At 35.6% G+C, this 9,151-nt stretch overlaps 1 long non-coding RNA gene across 1 annotated transcript in view; it reads right to left on the reverse strand.

Moving 5' to 3' along the window:
* Window positions 1–9,127, reverse strand: part of LOC139603911 (uncharacterized) — a 131,940-nt gene extending 122,813 nt beyond the window's left edge. Inside the window, exons 1-4 of the long non-coding RNA XR_011683848.1 lie at window positions 8,983–9,127; window positions 4,915–4,998; window positions 2,080–2,185; window positions 551–641 (exon numbers count right to left, since the gene is read on the reverse strand). This is a non-coding gene — a long non-coding RNA (uncharacterized lncRNA). The remainder of the gene's footprint in view (window positions 1–550; window positions 642–2,079; window positions 2,186–4,914; window positions 4,999–8,982) is intronic.
* Between the last annotated feature and the right edge of the window lie 24 nt (window positions 9,128–9,151).

A 9,151-nucleotide genomic window follows, 5' to 3' on the forward strand; every position in this document is an offset into this window, starting at 1 on the left:
AACCTACTGACCACACAAGTGTTAAACATTGACAGTTTGACTAACCAACCCAGAAATGCTATTTTTAAATGACTGTGGTTTTTCCTGAGAATGATTTTAAAGAGTTTGACTTAAGAAACATATTGATAGTGTCCAAGCAAGTGAGACAAATGGAATTTTTATATAGTAAACACTCCTCTATATCATCCGGAGGAGCTGTAAATCCTTGGCCACTGAAGTCAAAAAAACATCTCCCATTATTTAAATAATCTTTTTTGTCAAACTGAAAATGAGGAGATATTATAAATGCCACAAAGACAGAAAGCTGTTTTAGTAGGCTAGCCCAAATAAAGTTAATTTTGCTTTAGTTTTTGGCTAATTTTCTTTCACGGTATTCCAAGTCATAATTCTAAAACATGACCTCTCAAAAACAAACAAAAAAGAAAACCAACCAACCAAAAAAACAAAAGCTCAAATTAAATCTTATTGATAAATCATCCTGGAAAAACAAAGTAACCTGTCAATCATTTCCAATCAACAAATCCTAACATTTAATCACAAGCATACTCACACTTCAACATGGATCCACTTCTGTCTTTAAGCTTCTAATTAATAATTGTGTTGTCAAAATGCAGAATCATGAATAGTCCTTAAGGTTTTTCCTGTACAGAAGATGATGAATACTTGTACTTAGCCAATCAAAAGTTCATTTAGTTGTTAAAGAATATTTGTCTTTAAAGTAGAATAATTTAATTATAAAATTATTATGGTTGGAAAAAGCCTTTAAGATCATCGAGTCCAACCATTAATCCAGTCCTGCCAAGTCTACTAAACCACGTCCCCAAGTAGGTTCAAACATTCAAAACCTTCATGGCTTTTTTGCCATTTTAAATATGATTTTGAATGGTAAAGAAATTAATTAATTTCTAATTAATGATTATTGGAAAAGGCATTTCTCTCTAGACTGTAGACTACCGTTCCGTGCGTCTTACTTAGTACAATGCATTTATTGTACCGGGGTGAATACTATGGGGCAAATTATGTCACCCACACTGATACTACATATCAAGGATGTATTTTTCTTTACGGAGTGTAGATGTGTGAAAAAACAGTGGGACAAATTCTAACTGATGCACTGGATAATGAAGGGAGTGAGAGAGAGAGAGAGAGATAAAAAAGAGATTGTTTCTATGGTGCGTATGTCTAATACTGGACAGTTTCTGCTAAAGCGTCGATGAAAATTACTGTTGGATGGGTTTCTGCTTACCAGCTACCTTTGAAAGAAAAGCTTTCCCATTTTGCAATGATCTCTGGAGCTTCCAGTTCCCTTTTGGCTTCTCTTTCCTGCATTGTGAAGTACCTCCTAGTTATCAAATTTACTTGAAAACTATTGTCTCATAGGCAGACAAATGCAGTAAAATAATGCCCGAAGACAAATGCTGACACTTGCTTTTTGCCTCTCCAGAAAATTCCTTTCACAGGCTGAAACTGCTATGGTAGCTGTTTCATTGATCTATATAAAAATTAAAACAAAGGAAATACCTGTAGTTAAAATGATGAAAGTGAATTTATTTACTGATAAAAATTGAATAATTTGGTATGCAAATATCTGAAGCTTTGCCATGTTTTTCATCCTTTCCTCTCTGAAGTTTTCCAATGTGTTGAAAAGGCATTATAGTAGGCATTTTGCATTGTCATTGGCTTACCTCAAAGGGATATGTAATATCCATTGTTGACAAAACAGCCTATTTTATTTTGAAATTCTTATATTTGCTACCATCAGCAGCATAATGAAAGATTACAGTTTTATTAAATCAGAGCTCTCTCCCTTTTCAAGCTAAAGGTACTTCACTACACTGGTTTATGAAGCATGCTTTTTTTTGTTTGTTGTTTTTAGAATTTAAAAAAAATGCATAAAGGTATTAAGGGAATAGCTAAAAGGAATTGAATTCCTTAGCTGAAAAGATTTGTACATGCCTTATGTTTTCCTGGATAAATAATCAGGAATAGTGATCTTGTCCTAGCTGATCACAGACAGATAATGATCAAATGGTACTTTTCACAGACTGTCTTGTTGCGGACTTGCACTGACTGTCTCACCTTCCGGTTTGCCAGTTTGCTGGGAAAAGCTGCAGTAATCTGTTCCTATCCTCAGCTTTCTCCTTCCTTAAAGAACCATCCACAAGAGGGCTAGGCATAGCACAGACTAAAAACACAAAACAAAATTCCTTGAAAATTTAATGAAGACAGCAATGTCATAATTTAATCTCGATATGGACTGGGATTTTTCTGAAATGCAACATCTATAGTAGGTATAAATTCATAAGACTGTAATATGGTTAAATTTGTATAACTTGCAGATGATCATAAAATTTAACTGACAATTGAAAATTACAACATAGCAAAAATGACCACAGAGCAGCATTGTTCATAAAGACTTATTTGACTAAGATTTTGTTCCAAAACCAGACAATCAGAAAACAGATACCTTGAAACAACAGAAGTATTTTCAAGTGCTAAATAAGGAGCTAGTCTTGCAAGAAAACAGTTTTTCCCTAAGGATACTCTCTACTTTCATGATTTATTGTAAACCTTCAAAATTGGAAGAAAACAATAACAACAAACAAACAAACAAAACCAACCAAAAAGCAAAACAAAACAAAAGCACCAAAAAACCCCCAAAAAACCCCAAATAACCAACCCAAAAACACAAGGCCACCAAAAAACCAATAACCTCAATGCAACATCTATTCTGCTTTCTTTCCTGCTTTTTCAGTGTTCACTTATACCCAACATGCCCATGCTAGGAGAAGAAAGGGAAATTAACAATGTGAAAAATGAAAATACACCAGGATTTATCCATTTGTTACTTCTTTAAGGAAACTAAATATGTTTTTTGAGCTCTATGACAACACTTTTTCCTTCATCAAACTGACAGGTTTTCCTAGAGTGACTTTTTTGATGGTTGTAAATTTGTAATTTTTCAACAAATGAAAAAATTTGTAATTCTCCTCCCAAATTTGCTCTAAACCAGGACACTGGTCTTAAGGAATCAAGCAAAGTTTATAGCCAACCCTATACACAAAAGAAAATAGAATTCTTTCATGGACAGAATGTGTTTGCTTTAGCACTATTCAAAGAAGGGAATGATGTTTTCTATCTGGCCAGCATGGCAGTTGTCTCCAGCCCTTCCCATTTTTTTAGACATGGTGAGCACATCCCTCACCAACACTGCTCTAAATACCATGGACAAAACAGCCTTGTTATTGTCCAGCTCTCCAATGTGGCTTCCTTTCAAGAAGCACCCCCAACTTCTGTTTTGTTTGGGATACACCCTCAGGGATACCAAGAGCTAAAAAAGGAGGAAATCAAACTGAAATATCAGTGCAGGCTGAATTCAGAAAAAATGCAGTTAATACACATAATTCAGGCAGTATAAAATCCTACCCTAACACTTCTGCATCTCTTTTTTTTTTTTTGTTTGGTTTGCTAAAAAGTTCTGATCACATAATTTTAAAAAACTTAGGAACTCCAGGTATCAAAAACATTCTTAAGTCAAAATGGATGCATCATACCACAAAGATACTTCTACATTATTCTGGCTAATATTCTGCCAGTAACCGACCTGGCAAAAAAAAAAAAAAAAAAGAAGTTGAAAAAACTAGAAGGTTCATAAGAAGAGTAATACAGCATAAAGGTTTTCTGTGTAAAAAGCTTAGTTTCACATGTTTTCTATAAACTCAGGGTACAGACTATGCTTAAAACAGAATTTTTTTTTTTTTGCTTTTCTCTTATAAAAGCTAAGAAAAACCAGGAAAAAGCATTTGGATTGATGCCTGAAGTTTCATTTTAAGGTTCTGTGAGCTTTTCTCCCAGCTGCCTAATGGTACAGAGACAATGGTACAGAGAGAGCTATAAAATGTTCTACTATACGTAAAAAGCTGTACTGAAAGACCATTTTTAAAGTTTCAAATCAAGTACTCAAGAGACAGCAAAGCAAGAATTAACTCCCTCTCTTCATATCCAAAATCAATGTAGTCTTTAAATATATCATGACACAGGGATTTTTTCTAGATCCTCCCCCCACCTCATTATGGGCACGTGAAAAATGGAATTAAATTAATCAGCAGGTTTTCAACATTTGACTTATTTTTAGTTTTCAGTGTGTGTCCCTAGGCCTCAACCAAGCACACCACTCAAACACTGAGCTGAAGACAGAATTATTCATTCCCTTCTGGGCTTCCCTATGGTGCTCATCATGCAAAGCTCTGAGAGCTTCCTGAAGGTTAATTTATCTTAACAAAACCTCTCTGAAGTGACAAGGTAATATATTCCACTTTACAGACAGGCAGCAGAGACACATAGACAACAGCTAGTACTGAACTACCCAGGGTCCAAGTTGTTGGATTTTGTCACATTTTATAATAATCTGCATCTTTAATCTCAGCATCCCTTCACTTTAATTGCGACTGTGACTGCTCAATGCTTCTTCACCTGAGCCATCAGGGTCCTGAGTCCTGAGGTGGGCATTCAGAAATGAGAAGCACACTGTTATTGGCCCTGTGTGAAACATCTGATGTAAGGGACTGTGGAGAGTCCCTCAGGAACTCTGATGGTCAGAGACAGACCCTGCTTCTAGGCAGAACTTAACTGCCCTGGGAGGAAGGCATTCATTCTCTTCCAATGCATGTAAAGTATACATGCATATATATGGGATATATATATCCTTTACTTTCCAGGCCTAAGCAAGAATCCATTCTTAGACTAGCAGAACTTTGTCTAATGAGTGAAGTATTAATCCAGGTTAAAAATAGGAGGGATTCACCTGGAATGAAAGGAATGGATTAAGATAACGGGCAAACTTCATAATATTTTCTATGTTTCAACCCTTTCATTGATGCCTCATTTTGTTGTATAATCTTTCTTTTCTCTTACCTTTCTGCTGTTTCTCCAGATACTAATTGCAGGGGATGGGGGGGATGGTGCAGTGCAGCTAGATCCTCTGCATGTCTGTTCACTCTGTGAAAATGTCATATATGTGCTAAGTCAGCATTCAGGGCTCTGAGGAATTTAGGCACCATGAATGAATACAGATTCTAAGGGATGTGAGCTGCTATTGAGCATATGCAATCCATTTTTATTCACATTTTTGATAATGGTGAAATGTGCAGGAATTTTCACAAGAGTGAAATGTCCAAATACAAATGATATCTCTGTAAAATATCATGTCTCTGATTTGAGGAGGAACAGTGTAAAAGTATTTAAAATAAAAGATCTTTAATGTAAAATAGAACTAATTTCTAACATTTTTATAATACTGTCCTCTTCCACTGCTGGTTTCACAGATAGTTGATATACACTTGAATAAGTGGAGAAAACCCAAAGGTAACAAACACCACTTGAAACCCTGAAAGGCAAAGCTAGCATAGAAACATGCTATACACCCAAATGTATAGTTTCACAAAGTACGGATCTCCAAACTATGAGTATGGCTTGTGTTTATACAGAACAGTAATCAGGACAAGCAGTCTCATGGAAGTAACAAAAAGCATCACCTGGCAAGTGTTCTTCAAACTGGCAATTGTCTCAAATGGTACTAATTTTGAAGGATTCTGCATTTATTCTAGGTCATGAGTAAGGTTATGATGTTGCTTTCATTGTGAAATAGCACTCAATTGTATTAAATTTCAGGGAGCCCACAGTGACATCATATACAAAATGTGAGAAATTCTTGTCCCCAAAGAACTTAAGCTACAAAATTTGTTTAGATGTTCTCTCTTTAAAGATCACAAATCCTCTGAGCTCTCATTGGATTGGGTACTAATAATTCTATGTGTGTGTTATCTTCTTTATCGGCATAAATATGCAATTGTGTAAGAAGTCCTGGTACTCTCAGGTTTGATAGCTAACCCTGCACAAGCTGTTTTCCAAATTATTACCAAACTAATTACTACTGAGTTATGGTGCTACTTCCAACATATAATTGCATACTGTTGAAAAGAGACAGTGACATGCTGGGAGAGCTTCATATGAGCACTTGGGTTGACAAAACCAAAGAGCGATCCCCAGTGAGGAGAACCAGCCTCCATTTCAACTCTTATAAGTAACAAATTTCATCAGACAATAAAAAATTTGCCTTGAAACTGTAAAGAAATCATTGAAATAATGATGGAAGAGCTGAAAATATCAAACAGTCAACATAAAAATAATTTAAAAAATAACTTCTTTTGTTTTCATTTTTAGTTTGACTTGTTGGATAGCAACACAGTCATGGTCTCAAACATCAGCTGATCAGTTTCCTGCAGGGCAAAGCAGCCCCTATCAGTCCATGTCTTTATGGGACCAAAGCACTCCAACCTTGTTGCTGATTAGCCAAAAAATAACTTTCATTTCTAAGCTTCACTGATCTTGGAATCTCCACTTCCATAATCACTTTTTTCCTTAAGAGCTAGAACAGATGCATAGACCTGGGTTCTGTAAGCTGGGCAGAGTGACAAACATGCAGAGCCATTAATGATTTTGAAGGAGCATTTGATATGGAACATGTATTGCAGTCATAATAAGATACAGAAGACATCTACATAATTCAGCTCCAAGGCATCATAAATGGGTCTTCCATTTTTACATTTCATTGGCATGTTTGAAAAGTAATTCCACTGTGCATGGACATTTTTTTTCTGACCTGGGAGGATGTCCTGTGATGTCTCATCTGTTAGAATCATTGAGAGGGAGGAAAAAAGGCATCAGGAAGCTCACATGAGCCATAACATTCGTGTTATAAAGCACAACTGGTACTTCTCACTTAAGTTAGACTATATTAAAAGTCTTTCTACAGCACAAAAGGCAGACATTTCATGCAAGGTAACTAGAGAAATTCACTGCCCAGATTCATACGGCATGGTTGATTGTGGAGAAGTCACACCCACCAGGATGAATTTTAACATTGATAATGCGAGGTGGATTATTTCTGCTTTCTCTTTAAGGTATTTCATAGAATCATATGGCTTGTTGCAGCACATGAAAAAAATAAACATAATAAACGTGTAACCAAGTTAAAGGATTCTTTCCATTAAATCCTTTTCCTAATACATCCTCTGTTCTGATATTTTAATTACCATATATATTATTTTATATGTCCCTGGGACATTAATTTAAGATTTCATTAGTTCCATTGACTACAAGTTATTTGGGATAATTATTCTTCCTTTTAAATAAAAAATTGATAAAATTAAATTTACCTATCAAGTGTCTTGAATTGAAAGAAGCAAATAAAAGAGAAAAAAGTGACCTGTTTTTGTTTTCTGCTTTCCTTCTAAACCAGGTGATACTGCTTAGATTCTTTTTCCTCCTGTCTAATTTACATTTAACTTGGCTGCTGATAATATGTCTCTAATTTGTAATTTCAACTGATTACTGATGACGTACATGGGTTTGAAGTGAATCCTATAATCAGCCTTCATTTTCAGGAGTGACTTAGGATTTTGGCTACCCATCTGAAAAGGAACTGAGTCCTTTTATAGAAATTGTTGAAACATTCACCATCTGAACCTGTAAAGATCTCTACAGTGTGTATTTAATCATTGAATAACTGACAAACCTAGACTATTTCAGATAATTTAGGTCTACCACCTTTAAAGACTGGTGCTTCTCTTTTGTTTAACAGGCTTTCTTTGGTTTTGAATATATCCATCATGACCTCCTTTAGCGTAATTAAATCTCTGTGCTAATAGGAAATCTTTCATGTAACACAATTGTTTTCCCATTTGGGGGATCATTTTAATAATTTAAATTATATTTGATTTATTGTATTAATTTTTTACTCAGAATTATTGCTAAGCTTAAGTTATGACATGAGTGGAATAGGCTAGTACCATGGAGAAATGGCTCCCTTATTTTCATAAATAAAAATGGGAACTCATGCAATTATGAAAAAGAAAAAAGAAAAAGCTAAAATTTAGACAAAAAGATTGTTCTCCAATCAGATATCATTAGTCCTATGAAAGAGATCTCTGCAGCTATGTCAGATGTTTTGTATGCATGCAATAATTTGGCTAGTGCAGTGAGTAAGGTGAAAGTTGAATTTTGTGCCATTGTGCAACTGCTGCACTCACATTGCCAGGAATGACAGAACTTGTCCTGTTCCAGAAAAACATACTGCCTGTACAGATAAAATTCTCTTAATTTGCTACCATCTTGTAGCTTTTTTTAGTTTGTGATTAGCAGTTAAGTTCAGCTATTTGGCAGAGTGATTATCAGGTGCTCTTTTCAGTTTCTATTTAATCTTTGTCTCAGCCTTCAGAAGGTACTTGGTGATTGCTTAGTGCAACAAGCACTTTCTAGATGGCTTCTTACTGCAAGCAGCAGGGCGATTTCAGCCAGAGAACTTCTCTCAGTGCAGATGTGTGTCAGGGTGGTTTGAATACCTAACAAAGTCAAGGTTAGTCTCTTATTTGAACGTTATTAATATACATAGGCAGAAAACAGGAACAAGGAAGAAAAGATTCACTGCAGGAGGAAGCATTCTTTAATATACTGTAAACACCTTCTCTGGTGCACATAAATATATGCATTAAGGTGAGTAATCTGTAAGATATGAAAATCCATTTTTATTTAGTTAAATATTTTCTGTAGAAATGTGTATAAAGCAACCTAAGCACATTCTAAGTATCATCCTCTTTATCTGTCTTTGAAGACAAAATGAAGTAATTTTAATGTAAGATGCTAGAAGCATAGTTATTTGGAGCAGGCAATAGCAAGTGCGACAGGATTACTGAGCTACTATTTCCCCCTCAGATCCTGTAAGAGGGAAAGAAAATTAAGAAAACAGAAACAGCTTAACTCACCTAAACTCAAACCACTGCATTGCCTCTTAGCCACTGAGTGTTTTGGGATGAAAGACTGAAGATTACATCAGTACAATGAAAGCTCCCTCTATCATAAGCAGTACACTATTCAAACCCTCCCCCCAAAACCCCAAAGAAACAAACAAAAAAGGAAACCCACCAAAAACCCCGCAGATTTAGCCCAGCATCAGAGGCAGTAGAAGTTAGAAAGGTAGAGGTGTAGAGTATGAGGAGAGAGAGGGAAGGGTTAAAGGCATTATCGCATCCATTAGAAGGAAAAGTTGTAGCAATACAAGCACAGTAGACTTCTCTTCCCCCCCCCCCCCCGC

Source organism: Agelaius tricolor, unplaced genomic scaffold, assembly GCF_023055355.1.
Source record: "Agelaius tricolor isolate 1412-34295 unplaced genomic scaffold, bAgeTri1.0.p SCAF_2, whole genome shotgun sequence".
NCBI classification, from domain to species: domain Eukaryota; kingdom Metazoa; phylum Chordata; class Aves; order Passeriformes; family Icteridae; genus Agelaius; species Agelaius tricolor.